Genomic DNA, 15,917 nt, shown 5'->3' on the forward strand with positions numbered 1-15,917 from the left:
AACAACCGTGAAGAAAAACACACACTAGTCTCTAAGAATCAAGTTGAATAGCAAAAAGTTGTGTTACTGCATAAACTCGTAACAACCACCGTTTGGAAAATAACTGTTTATTGAAAACGAACCTAATTTTTCTATTAAAAATATTAATAATAAATAACTGATAAAATACGAAGACCCTTCAAAGATTGTTCTCTAACTTCTTTCTGTGTTTTTTTTCTTCACTTTTTTTCCGTGCTAAAGAAATATAAAGCGTGATAAGAGAAAGAATCATACCCTTTAGTAGACAACGTATCATCTTCAGAGCATATTCTATGTTACCATAGAAACAGAAGTTAACGTGGTAAGCGTTTTTATCCATATAACGCACTTTAAATACCAACAACAACACTACATCTAACGTTTCTAAAAGTGTAATTATTTCTACAAAGACGTAAAATGTGATTTTCTTTATATAACATGCATTATATTCAAGGAAAACTACGTCGAACTGAGTGCGAGCTAAATACGTTTCTCTTATGCTCAGGGCAAATTTCGTACGTTTCAAACAACATGACATTTTCATTAACACTATGCATCAACGGTCTATACTTAGGTCTCGTTCGATCTTACATTAATAAATCCATATTTATAAAGTTGATCATGCATGGAATAACTTTTAAAAAGACGTGTGTAATTTGCCGGTGGCTTCAATGCTGTCAGTTACATTTGAAAAATATAACTGTTCAGATGTTTAAGTTGAATAAAATACACTGTTGGCAAAGATCTTAAGGCCAATGAACATAACGAAAAAAATATGCATTTTGCGTTGTTAGACTCAACCACTTATTTGTGTAGAGCTTCGAAAGATGAAAATAAGAAATGGGAAAATAAAAAAAAAAAACTTCTTTAACATTTAATAGGAAAATGTGAGCACTAAGAAATTAGTCTAAATACTAGCTGGTCAAAATGTTAAGACCATACCAAAAAGGGGTCCTAAACAGGGTAGGAAATTCCCAACAAGAGGTCTTAGTAGTGAGTTGCACGGCGGTCATTGCGAATAAATTCAAACATTCGCTTTGGCAAGGTCGATATAAGTGTTTGCAGAAAGCTGGATGGAAGGTTATTCTAAGTGGTGAAGATGGCGTAACGAAGATCATGCACTGTTTGGAATTGACATCCATTTCTATAGACTTCCCTTGCCATCCACCTCCAAACATTTTCAATGGAGTTCAGTTCGGGCGAACACGCTGGATGGTCCAAAAGAATCACGTTATTCGCCATGAAAAAGTCCTTTATCCTGCGGGCATTGTGGATTGCAGCGTTGTCTTGCTGAAAGATTTAGTGATTTCCACACAAACGAGGGCCTTCAGTCAATAAGAATGCTCTCGCCAACATGCCAATGTAGCCAGCTGCTGTTTGACACCCTTTTATAACCTAAAGCTCCATTGATCCATGGAAGGAGAAAGCACCCCAGATCATGATGGAACTTTCTCCACTGTGTCGTGTAGAAATTGTCTCCGGTGGGATATCCTTGTCGCGACAATAACGTTGGAAGCCATCTGGACCATCCAGGTTAAATTTTTTCTCATCAAAGAACAAAACCTTCGTCCACTTTTCTACGTCCCATGTTTGGTGCTTCTTAGCAAAGTTTAACCGAGCTGTTTCATTGTGTGGAAGGAGGCGTGGCCTTTGAAAACATTTACGGTTTTTAAAGCTTTTCTCTCGTAGATGCCGCATTATTGTTCTTGAGCTACATTTTGAGTCGTAAGGACCTTAATTTGGTTGGACAATCAGCTGGTGTCTTGCCGTACAACCCGTCGAATCCTCCTGCTCAACGCCGGCGACATTTTCTTGGGCCGACCACTTAAAATTCTCGTTCCGTATCCCTCAGGGTTTTTTAAGAAATTCACAACAGCAGTTTTACTACACCCAATCTCACGTTGAGAGAGACCTTGCTTTTGCAGCTCGACAATTCTGCCACGTTCAAACTCTGTCAACTTTTTAACCTTTGCCATGTTTTTACCCAATGTAACACAGGAGATGTCAGTGGGAGATGTTGACAACGCTAATGCTCGAACACAAATAACTAAGTTTCATTACGTGTTTACCGATTAACGCTTCGTTTTAGTGTGATCTTAAACTTTTGACCAGCTAGTATTTAGGCTAATTTCATAGTGTTCACATTTTCCCTGTTAAATGCTAAAAACGTTTTTTATTTTTATTTTCCCTTTTTTTTTATTTTCATCTTTTGAAGCTCTTCTCAAATAAGTGGTTGAGTCTAACAACGTAAAATGCATTTTTTTTTTATGTTCTTTGGCCTTAAGATTTTGGCCACCAGTGTACATCTGAAGTGTGACAATGTTACAAGTGAAGCGTGGGACACGTTATCACACCTTTAACGATCCCGTTATTCTCCTGAAAGGTAAGTCAAGTTTTCACAGTTTTTTACCTTTATTCTCAAACATCGTATGAACAGTTACATTCTAAAGTTTTCATAGATGTTTATTAATTCAGAACGTCATTATATGTCCATCATTAGAGATCTCTTCACATCTTTTGTTGTTGTTTTTCGGTTTTCGTTGTTTTGAATATTACCGACAGTGTGTGTAGTTGCCCTGTAAGAATGTATTATTTCCCATACGTCTTATTTCATATTTAGTACAAAACCTTACGCAACATCAACGTATCGATTTCTGAACAGTAAATACAGTTTTTTCTTTCTTTACGTTGGTAAGTTGTTCGAAAAGTTTAATGTACTTGAAACAAGTATCGAGAAGGGAGCAAGAAGTGGTAAACTTTGGTGTGTTTTGAATTTCTCGCAAAGCTACACGAGGGCTATCCGCGCTAGCCGTCCTTAATTTTGCAGTGTAAGGCTAGAGGGAAGGCAGCTAGTCGCCACCACCTACAAGCAACTCTTGAACTACTCTTTTACCAACGAAAAGTGGGATTCATCGCCACATTATAACGCCTCCACGGCAGAAATGGCGAGCATGTTTGATGCGACGAGGATTCGAACCCGCTACCCTCAGATTACGAGTTGAGCACCTTAACCACCTGGCAATGCCGGGCCAACAGTTATTGTTGTTTGCTATTAAACACAAAGCTACACAGAGGGCTATCTGTGCTCTGTTACTGGGAAGCCTTTGGAAACAATGGTATAAAAATATTAACAAACCTTTAAACATCACAGATAATTCATCCTCAATAAATAAATAACCTATTCCGTACAGAAGTACGTATAAAATATATAAGCTAACCCTAACTTTTTTTATCGCTCATCCCTCTGTCTGTGTTAAACGAACAACAGTCAGTCCCTTAACGTGGTTGATGAGTGATGTACATCTGTCCAGCAGTTCAAGTGACATTAAGGTCTTACCGTCCAAATACTCATTTAAACATATTAAATAAGAACAGTGTGAAATCGTCAAGTTATGCCTTCTTCGAGACAAGGTTGTCAACTACCTGAAGTCTGTTTCGAAGACAATAAATAAATAGCACAAGTGCTTGTATTGAGTAATGAAGATGTATCATTATACGGTAAGGTTAATAATGGACATCTGTGGGCGTGTTTTTATCCAGGAAATTAGTAATTACAGTCAATGTTTCCTTCAGTTCATGTACACCACTATCAATGCAATATACAACACCAGTTTTTTGTTGTTGTTGTTTTTCTACTAAGTATTTTTACATCATCAACCCTATTGGAATATTTTGCAGCTTCGCAATGCTACAAGTTTCTTAATTAGACTTTAGGCCTATCGTCTGTCCAGGTAATTAAGACGGTCAAGATGTTGAGACTCTGTCTGCACTGTTACTGACAATGTGCGTGGCACCTCACTGGTTGTTGTGCGCCTGCGCAGCTTAGCGAGAACACTGGGTACAGACAGTAGATTATAATATTATATGGGTTGAATCATATTAGTTCAGATAATTTTTTTTTATTTTTATTATAGTATAATTTGTCTACTGATTAGTTTATTAATTTTGAGCTATACAGCTCTGAAGGAAAACCAATTTTATGCGATAAGACGCTCTGACTTACTCCCAAGAGTGGAACTTTATTTATTTATATTTTCTAACTTTTCAAAATTATGTAAAGTGCAATTGCCTTCCCTCATATCCCTCATACTGGGGGCGAAGAGTGATATAAATGTGTGACGTTGAGCACCGACATCTAAATGCTTCTGAACGCCCCCGGTTATATCTGATCGTGAGCATTAGCTTGGAGTCACATAACTTTAAACTGAAAATACTGTCACGCTCACTGCTCTGCTCAAAATCTAAATTCTCTAACTTATTTTTCTTCGTTCTCGAAAACGAAACACTAACAAACGGCGGATGAGATTGGTGGACAACATATCCTCGCCGGCTTGCGTTGTCCAACTTCCTCAGTCACTTTAAAACCCAGGACACGTTTTATATCCCACATTCTAACAACCTATGACCTAGTGACCTTTTTAATGTAGTGCTTTTGTTGTAGTTGTTAAAGCTTACTTAGGTGATTTAAACATATATATACGTGTATGCTGTTTTTTTCACTTCCAATATAGTGTTTCAGCCGTGGGGGCGTTATAAAGTGACGATCAATCCCACTATTCGTTGGTAAAAGAGTAGCCCAAGAGTTGGCGGTGGGTGGTGATGACTAGCTGCCTCGCCTCTAGTCTTACACTGCTAAATTGGGGACGGCTAGCACAGATAGCCCTCGGGTAGCTTTGTGCGAAATTCAAAAACAAACAAACAAGCAATCCAATATATTGACGAGAAACTAATTTCAGAACCGATTAATAAATTTCTTCCTTAACTAATAATACCTCGTATTTAATACATTAAAGATCTCTGACACATAATTCTAGTAGTAATATCCACAACCAGCTGAACCTTTCATGGCTCCTATAAACATAGTTACTTTGTACTGCTTGTATTCACATCAAATAAAAAATGTCCATCCTCTTTGTTGGGTCAACAGTAAATTTACAACGTCATATTCCAGAGTTCACCATCAGTGGGCGGATTGCAAATAGCCCATTGGAGTAATAAACCAACCAAAGACAGATAATCGATGAGACATCTACTTCTCTCTATACCATTAGTTTATATTTATTATATTTATTATACTCTATAATGGTCAAGAAGGGTCGTTACGGTCAAACTTTTTCAAAACCCCCAGCAGAAGTTTCTTCATCCTGAAAAGTTTATGGTCATTTTGGTACAAATATTTCCCAAGTATTGTTGCTTTAGTTTCAAGTTAGAATCGACTAAAAATGTTACTTTGAAAATAAACGGTTAAAAATAGTTTTACAGATTTCTTTAGGCCTGAACGACAATACGATACAAGAACAGTAACTAGAGGTCTCTCCGACGTAACCAGTTTCTATCACGTGCACTAGCTTAGCCCCAACACAGCATCTCTTGTCGCTCAACAACTGACAGCAAAGAGCAAAACTTTACAAGAAAATCGATCCTCGACTAAAGCTTTTCTTGCCAAGTGTTCATGACAAGGTTCCTAACCTTCATAAATCGCGAGGAATTCAGTAGAAAGTTTGCTCGTGGTTCACGTGAACGGATAACCAGGGTCACTACATTACTTGAGAAAATAGAAAGAGTTGTGAGCTAGTTTCAGGTTTAATGCTCGTTTCTAAACAGAAGTTTTACGTTGTTCTGTATGAAATGACAATAAACATTAATTTGTCGCTCTAAATATATCCTGATAATGTTTTTTTTATTTTTACATTCTCTTTAACTACTAGAAAAAAAATGAATAATTACACTTATTTCACGATACCTGTATTTGTTTGTAAAACAGACATCGACATAATTTATTAATTTTTACGATACCTGTATGTGTTTGTAAAACAGACATCGACATAATTTATTAATTTTTACGATACCTGTATGTGTTTGTAAAACAGACATCGACATGATTTATTAATTTTTACGATACCTGTATGTGTTTGTAAAACAGACATCGACATAATTTATTAATTTTTACGATACCTGTATTTGTTTGTAAAACAGACATCGACATAATTTATTAATTTTTACGATACCTGTATGTGTTTGTAAAACAGTAATCTAATTTATTACATCAATACCATAAACTAAAATAGTACATTAATACAGTAGTTCAATATAAAACATTAATATAATAGTTTAATATAATTCTACAATCTGGTAATCTAATCTAATACATGTATGTGCAGGATTCCACAATAGCATTGCCGGAAAACTGATGAAAATCATTAGATTTTCAATGTTCTCTTTATATAAAACTGTTTTTATATTAATAGTCATGTTCTCCTGAACGGTTCAACAACATAAGCTTTCCTGATTAATTTCTTTTCGAATTATAGAAACTTTAATTTGTATTTAATATAGAAAGGTGGGGCCCGGCATGGCCAGGTGGTTAAAGCGCTCGACTCATAATCTGAGGGTCACAGGTTTGAATCCCCGTCACACCAAACATGTTCGCCCTTTTAGCCGTGGGGGCGTTATAATGTGACAGTCAATCCCACTATTCGTTGGTAAAACTTATTCTATATCTAAGTTTTCACTGAAGAGCACATTATAATTACGGAGTTAATTGATTTATAATGGAGATTATTGGTGTTAATAAACACGCAAACGATTAAGCACACCTATATTCGGTTACAAGATTTTTGTCACCAAAAATTATATCACCAACATTCCGTCTAAAAGAAACCTCTTTTAAATACATATGTGACATGTGATAGCTAGTGCATACATTTAAAAGATGGCGCTGTTCAAATGTCAGATGTAATTTTTTTTTCAACTCTGTGTTACAAGTGAGAGCTGAAATCATCATCCAGAATTCTTGACATGCACTTACTGAAAGATTGTACACTATAGTTAGGCTAGTAACCATGACAACAATCTTTAATATGCGTTCCTGTGAAGCTGAATTTCACAGAAGCTACAGTATGGGTTATCTGCGCTAGCAATCCCTTTCTTACTAAGAACTGAGAAACTAGACGGAAAGCAGTTAATCAACACCACCTACCATCAACTCGCGAACTAGTGTCATTGAATAGTGTGTTTTACCTAGCAATTGTATAATGCATCCAAGGTTATACGCTGAGGAAAGATACTTTGTTAGTAACGGGGGCTCGAACCTTGGAATCCAGATTTCGGCATCTTAGCCACTGGGCTGCTTTAGGAGTACGTTTCTGGGCCATTACAAACCATTTTGCGACAATTTTTCTCAACTAGTAAACCAATGTTTTGTTACCTGTCCAGAATTCACATAATTCACTGGGCTTTCACAGTGTTTCTTAGCAGAACCATAAAGTTATTTAAGACAATTTGACGACGCTTAAAAAACTTAAATAAAAAAAGCACAACAAAACTCTATTTTGTCCTGGGTGTTGGTTCTGGTTAAGTTCAAAGCTGCACCATGATCTGCGGATATTAAGATTCAGTTTTTAACATAGTAAAGTTAAAATGTTAATTTTACAGAAATCAATAATATTTTTGGACGCAATCTGGCTACGTGAAATTTTCATTCCTTGTGATAACGCGCGTTATTATTCAGTGTTTGGTTGTTATTAAGCATAAAACCTGAAAAACGGAATAGCTCTGTTATACCTTCCACGGTATCGAAACCAAATTTCTGTGTCAGTCAGACTTATCACTGATCCATTTGGTTGATGTGGTTTTAAGGATGATATGTTATTATTGTTGTTGTCGTCGTCATCGTGCAGTATTTAAATGTAGCAACGATCATTCATGAATGATCAGTTTCTGACCGTTTCGTGTTTTCGTTCTGTGCTAACCCAACCCCAAAAGGGGGGGCTTCATTGAGTAAAATAATGATAGCAGTAGTGTAATACGAAAAGTGCTGAATATTAGTGGACAAGAGGTCGTTGTTCAGACTAAGGTGCTGAATATTAGTGGACAAGAGGTCGTCGTTCAGACTAAGGTGCTGAATATTAGTGGACAAGAGGTCGTTGTTCAGACTAAGGTGCTGAATATTAGTGGACAAGAGGTCGTCGTTCAGACTAAGGTACTGAATGTTAGTGGACAAGAGGTCGTCGTTCAGACTAAGGTGCTGAATATTAGTGGAGAAGAGGTCGTTGTTCACACTAAGGTGCTGAATATTAGTGGAAAAGAGGTCATTGTTCAGACTAAGGTACTGAATATTATTGGACTAGAGGTCGTTGTTCAGACTAAGGTGCTGAATATTAGTGGAGAAGAGGTCGCTGGAATGAGTATCTAGAGGTGTAAAAATTTCTCACAAAGTTTCATAATTATTTTTTTTACTAGTGAGGTACTTCAGGGATTTTCGTTTGTACGTTAGGCATGGCACGATCTGGTGGACAGGACACTCTACTCGCAATCAACCAATCACATCACCGAATATGCTTATCCTTTCAGCTGTAGGGGTTTTATAATGTCTCGATCAATTCCACTTTTCTTTGATAAAAAGCATCCCAAGAATTAAAGGTGAATGATGGTGGCTGGCTGACTTCTAGTCCATCACTTCTAAATTATGGACAGCTAGAGCAAAATAGCCCTTTAGCGGCTTTTGTTCGAAATTCCACAAAGAAACTAATGTTTCCAAATTCTTAGTAATACGTCCTATATGAATGAGCCGTATTTCACATCAACTAAAGAATGCTAATAAACATTTTTAATTAATGCATTGTTTTTTTCTCATTCATGGTTGTTAGTGTCCTACTAACAATATCATCACTCCAGAATACAACATCCAGTTAATCAGCTTATCACCAACTTAGAACAACAAACAATTGTATTTGAATTCCCAATGGTTTGATGTTACAGTGACGTGATTCATTGGTATATCTTTTCTCTTTGTTAATAGTTGTTTGCGTTCCAAATAATTTGAAAAAAAAAATTCTTATTTTGTAGAATAAATTTTAAGAATTTCGTCGGCTCAGCTTTCTTTTGTCTCATCTTCTGAATTATGTATTTTTAAATTAAAACATAATAAATTTAATAAAAAGAACTTTTCTAAAAAAAACTGAAATCCTTCAAGACGTTTAGAGCCGACAAAGATTTGAGTTTTTTTAAACTTATTACTTGGCCTAATTAACTTTTTTTGTTGTTGGATTCTTTCTTGATAAACGTTTCCAGTACACTTTATAATGTCAGAGTTACATATTTAAATGTTTAAATTTTAATGAATTGTGTTTGCTGATATCAGTTTGATTTAAATTAAAAGTTATGGTAAAATGTTTTTTGTTTTGTTTGGGTTTCGCGCAAAGCTACACGACGGCTATCTGCGCGAGCTGTCCCTAATTTAGCAGTGTAAGACTGCTAAAGACTGTAAGACCGTAAGCTGGAAGGCAGCTAGTCATCACCACCCACCGCCAACTCTTGGGCTACTCTTTTACCAACGGATAGTGAGATTGATTGTCACATTATTACGCCCTCACGGCTGAAAGGTCGAGCATGTTTGGTGCGACTGGAATTCAAACCCGCGACCCTTAGATTACGAATTGAACACTTTAACCCACCTGGCCATGCCGGGCGGTAAAATGTAACCACTTTTTTTTTCCATTACATTGTGCCAATTTCAGGATAATTCATCTGATGAAATAACTCTGGTATTTCTATGCAGAAGAAATCAAGGTTTTCTTCTGAACACAAAGAAGGGCACACGGGTTCCCCAACAAAAGTCCATAATTAAATATACTTCAGCATTTGTCTTGTTTGCTACTTACGTATCATCCAGATTAACACAACAGATGGAATGTTTGTTTGGTTTGAATTTCGCGCAAAGCTACACGAGAACTATCTGCGCTAGCTGTCTTTAATTTTGCAGTGAAATGATCCCAGTGTTACCATCTACAGTAATATAACAGGTGAAATTATCCCATTGTTCCCGACATGGCCAGGTCGCGGGTTCGAATTCTCGTCACACCAACGTGTTCGCACCTACAACCGTGGGGGCGTTATAATGTGACGGTCAATCCCACTATTCGTTGGTAAAAGAGTGGCCCAAGAGATGCCGATGTGTGGTGATGACTAGCTGCCTTCCATCTAGTCTTACACTGCTAAATTAGGGGCGACTAGCGCAGATTTCAAAACCAAAATAAACCACTCATAATAACACAAGAGATGACATAATCCCAGTGTTAGCACCTAGAGTAACACAACAGGTAGAATGATCCCAGTATTGCCATCAACAGTAACACAACAGATGAAATGATCCTAGTGTTGGTACTTAGAGAAACACAACAGGTAGGATGATCCCAGTATTGCCATCAACAGTAACACAACAGATGGAATGATCCTAGTGTTGCCACCTAGTGTAACACAACAGATGGAATGATCCTAGTGTTGCCACCTACTGTAACACAACAGATGGCGTAATCCCAGTGTTGCCACCTAGTGTAACACAACAGATGGAATGATCCCAGTGTTGCCACCTAGTATAACACAACAGATGGAATGATCCCAGTGTTACCACCTAGTGTAACACAACAGATGGAATGATCCCAGTGTTGCCACCTAGTGTAACACAAGAGATGGAATGATCCTAGTGTTACCACCTAGTGTAACACAACAGATGGAATGGTCCCAGTGTTGCAACCTAGTGTAACACAACAGATGGAATGATCCTAGTGTTACCACCTAGTGTAACACAACAGATGGAATGATCCCAGTGTTACCACCTAGTGTAACACAACAGATGGAATGATCCTAGTGTTACCACCTAGTGTAACACAACAGATGGAATGATCCCAGTGTTACCATTTAGTGTAACACAACAAATGGAATGATCCTGGTGTTACCACCTAGTGTAACACAACAGATGGAATGATCCCAGTGTTGCCACCTAGTGTAACACAACAGATGGAATGATCCCAGTGTTGTCACCTAGTGTAACACAACAGATGGAATGATCCCAGTGTTGCCACCTAGTGTAAACACAACAGATGGAATGAACCAGTGTTACCACCTAGTGTAAAACAACAGATAGAGTGATCCCAGTGTTGCTACCTAGTGTAACACAATAGATGGAATGATCCCAGTGTTGCCACCTAGTGTAACACAACAGATGGAATGATCCCAGTGTTGCCACCTAGTGTAACACAACAGATGGAATGATCCTAGTGTTACCACCTAGTGTAACACAACAGATGGAATGATCCTAGTGTCGCCACCTAGTGTAACACAACAGATGGACTGATCCCAGTGTTACCACCTAGTGTAACACAACAGATGGAATGATCCCAGTGTTGCCACCTAGTGTAACACAACAGATGGAATGATCCCAGTGTTGCCACCTAGTGTAACACAACAGATGGAATGATCCCAGTGTTGCCACCTAGTGTAACACAACAGATGGAATGATCCTAGTGTTACCACCTAGTGTAACACAACAGATGGAATGATCCTAGTGTTACCACCTAGTGTAACACAACAGATGGAATGATCCCAGTGTTGCCACCTAGTGTAACACAACAGATGGAATGATCCCAGTGTTACCACCTAGTGTAACACAACAGATGGAATGATCCCAGTGTTGCCACCTAGTGTAACACAACAGATGGAATGATCCCAGTGTTGCCACCTAGTGTAACACAACAGATGGAATGATCCCAGTGTTGCCACCTAGTGTAACACAACAGATGGAATGATCCTAGTGTTACCACCTAGTGTAACACAACAGATGGAATGATCCCAGTGTTGCCACCTAGTGTAACACAACAGATGGAATGATCCCAGTGTTGCCACCTAGTGTAACACAACAGATGGAATGATCCCAGTGTTACCACCTAGAGTAACACAACAGATGGAATGATCCTAGTGTTACCACCTAGTGTAACACAACAGATGGAATGATCCTAGTGTTACCACCTAGTGTAACACAACAGATGGAATGATCCCAGTGTTGCCACCTAGTGTAACACAACAGATGGAATGATCTCAGTGTTACCACCTAGTGTAACACAACAGATGGAATGATCCCAGTGTTGCCACCTAGTGTAACACAACATATGGAATGATCCTAGTGTTACCACCTAGTGTAACACAACAGATGGAATGATCCCAGTGTTGCCACCTAGTGTAACACAACGGATGGAATGATCCCAGTGTTACCACCTAGTGTAACACAACGGATGGAATGATCCCAGTGTTGCCACCTAGTGTAACACAACGGATGGAATGATCCCAGTGTTGCCACCTAGTGTAACACAACAGATGGAATGATCCTAGTGTTGCCACTCAACAAGCGAAGTGACCAAAGTTATTTTTAGACTGTACATAAAATTCAAAGGAATTTTTTTTCTTCATTATTGTAGAAGAATTTTTGGTTGGTATCAATCGTCGAATAAAGTATGATAAGAAATGTTGTAATGTAAACATATATAATTAATTATACACAAATAAAGTGTGATAAGAAATGTTGTAATGTAAACATATATAATTAATTATACACAAATAAAGTATGATAAGAAATGTTGTAATGTAAACATATGTAATTAATTATACACAAATAAAGTATGATAAGAAATGTTGTAATGTAAACATATGTAATTAATTATACACAAATAAAGTGTGATAAGAAATGTTGCAATGTAAACATATATAATTAATTATACACAAATAAAGTATGATAAGAAATGTTGTAATGTAAACATATGTAATTAATTATACACAAATAAAGTATGATAAGAAATGTTGTAATGTAAACATATGTAATTAATTATACACAAATAAAGTATGATAAGAAATGTTGTAATGTAAACATATATAATTAATTATACACAAATAAAGTATGATAAGAAATGTTGTAATGTAAACATATATAATTAATTATACACAAATAAAGTATGATAAGAAATGTTGTAATGTAAACATGTATAATTAATTATACACAGATAAAGTATGATAAGAAATGTTGTAATGTAAACATATATAATTAATTATACACAAATAAAGTATGATAAGAAATGTTGTAATGTAAACATATATAATTAATTATACACAAATAAAGTATGATAAGAAATGTTGTAATGTAAACATATATAATTAATTATACACAGATAAAGTATGATAAGAAATGTTGTAATGTAAACATATATAATTAATTATAGACAAATAACACTATTTTCTGTACTTTTACAACATAAGTAATTAAGAAATAACACATACAATCCAGGAACAAAATTTGTGTTACGTCGTGCAATTATACAGTTTGAGAGTGTTAACGAAAAAATATGGTTTACTTGAAAATGATGTTGGATTGTTCAGTATTTATTTGCTTCTTGTGAACTTATTATGTAGTTATAGCCAATCAGTACAACTTATTATGTAGTTATAGCCAATCAGTACAACTTATTATGTAGTTATAGCCAATCAGTACAACTCATTATGTAGTTATAGCCAATCAGTACAACTCATTATGTAGTTATAGCCAATCAGTACAACCTATTATGTAGTTATAGCCAATCAGTACAACCTATTATGTAGTTATAGCCAATCAGTACAACTTATTACGTAGTTATAGCCAATCAGTACAACCTATTATGTAGTTATAGCCAATCAGTACAACTTATTATGTAGTTATAGCCAATCACTACAACTTATTATGTAGTTATAGCCAATCAGTACAACTCATTATGTAGTTATAGCCAATCAATACAACTTATTATGTAGTTATAGCCAATCAGTACAACTTTTTATGTAGTTATAGCCAATCAGTATAACTTATTATGTAGTTATAGCCAATCAGTACAACTTATTATGTAGTTATAGCCAATCAGTACAACTTATTATGTAGTTATAGCCAATCAGTACAACTTATTATGTAGTTATAGCCAATCAGTACAACTTATTATGTAGTTATAGCCAATCAGTACAACTTATTATGCAGTTATAGCCAATCAGTACAACTTATTATGCAGTTATAACCAATCAGTACATTTCTCAACCAATATTTAAAACACTATACACAGACTATGAACGTAAACCAGTATACAATGAATAGGGACCACTTCGTTTTGTTTGTGTTTTGTTTTTTTTCAGACAGCCACTGTTGATATCAAACGTAAAAAAAATAGAGACATGTTTCATTATTATGATTACGAATTGTTATTCTGTTTCCCTACCCGATATTTACATGGTGACCAACAAATCCATCAGATTTATTCAGCCTCGAGGTGTTTGAAGAAAATTTTCTTCCTACGTTGTTGACAGTTTCAAAGTTAAAAGCATTTTGCAATCACGCATAAAACTAGTTGTAAAACAATTATCTTCTTCCAAAGATAGTGAACTTCCTGTGACATCAGTCCAATACTTTTGTCAGAACAATTTAGTGCAGACAATGGTCATCGTCTTCTGTTACCTCTGACATTTTAAGAACGAGAAGTACAAATAATAAAGAAAAAACTTTATATGATTTATAACGGAAGATCCTTGCTATTCTACACCTGGAATTATTTTACTAATATCTTTTTTGATTAGAGACGTCTTCTGGAGCACATATTGAGCTTTAGTGTTATTTAAATGTGACATTTTCTGTTACCCTTGAAAGCAGCTTATCTTGTGTCACAAAAGTAAGCAATACAAATAGGTGGAGACGAAAGGTTTTCATTCAACACTTTGTGCATGCTCGATAATTAGGTGTGTACCTCTTAAAATGTGAACACAAAAAATAAGTATATATATTTAAATATATATAAACAGGTGGAAAGGAAATGTTTAACAGTGTATGGCCTGGCATGGTGAGGTGGGTTAAGGCGTTCGACTCTATACGCTCGCCCTTTCAGTCTTGGGACGTTATAAAGTACGCTCAATCCCACTATTCGTTGATAAAAGAGTAGCCCAAGAGTTGGCGGTGGGTGGCGATAACTAGCTGCCTTCCCTCAAGTCTTACAATGCTAAATTAGGAACGTATAGCTTTGCGCGAAATTCGAAACCAAACCAAAACCTTTCAGCTGTGGGAGCGTTATAATTTAACGGTCAATCCCACTATTCGTTAATAAAAAAGTAGCCCGAGAGTTTGCGGTGGGTGGTGATGACGAACTGCCTTCCCTCTAGTCTTACACTGCTAAATTCGGGACGGCTAGTGCAGGCAACCCTCGAGTTGCTTTGCGCGAAACTAAATAAAAACAAAAACAAACAATCAATATTGTAAACGAAGGACGACACAAAGTAATAATCGCGTTGTTGCATCAAATCGTTTCCTCCTAAGTCTCTTGAAATAATAAAACCGAGTAAAAATTTCTCTATTTGTTTATTTGTTTTTGTTCTTTTTTCTCCAGCTTAGTCTCGCCGAATGTTCACAGAACTCAGAAAATAGGTTTTAGAACGTACACCAAGAGGAAGAGGGCTTCTATGTTTGTTATTCTTGAAGACCTGTGTCCCATTTATTAGTATCAACTATCACAGATCCTTTCTGTATTTTTTATTATGTTATTATTTGAATTGTAAAATATTTAACGAAAGTTACTGAAAGAGATAAATGTGGTAGATTTTTATTTATTTTTACCTGGAATAAACTTAGCTGGTAAATGTTGCTTAGCATCTTCGAATTTAAAGAACTGTTACGAATATAAATTCGTATATAGTACATTACAAGTTTATAATATAAGATTAGTTTTTCTTTCAGAATTATACAATTTTTCCTTGTTTCATCAAAGTGTGCATAGATGGCGTTAAATTACAAGAGTAATAAAAGAAATTTTTAAAGGTTGTGAATTCATGTGAATCATAAAACAAAGGTGAAATAAAGTATATATACAGTTTGGATTTAAGAAGATATGTTATTTTAGCTGTTTTAAATATCCAAATAGAACTGCCTAATTAAAGCTGTTTCAATTAAATACAAAATAACAACAACATTTAGAACTGCCACCTATTAAGGAAATGTCGAAACCTGATGAATTTAACTATCAGTTTCTATAGCTTTTGATCCCAATGGCACAGCGGTGTTTCTGCGAACATAC

The 15,917-nt window shown here is 36.0% G+C and overlaps 1 long non-coding RNA gene across 1 annotated transcript in view; it reads left to right on the forward strand.

The window, feature by feature from the left end:
• Positions 1-15,608, forward strand: part of LOC143231445 (uncharacterized) — a 41,332-nt gene extending 25,724 nt beyond the window's left edge. The window contains exon 3 of the long non-coding RNA XR_013016925.1: positions 15,234-15,608. This is a non-coding gene — a long non-coding RNA (uncharacterized LOC143231445). The remainder of the gene's footprint in view (positions 1-15,233) is intronic.
• Positions 15,609-15,917: the final 309 nt, after the last annotated feature.

Source organism: Tachypleus tridentatus, chromosome 11, assembly GCF_004210375.1.
Source record: "Tachypleus tridentatus isolate NWPU-2018 chromosome 11, ASM421037v1, whole genome shotgun sequence".
Lineage (NCBI taxonomy): Eukaryota > Metazoa > Arthropoda > Merostomata > Xiphosura > Limulidae > Tachypleus > Tachypleus tridentatus.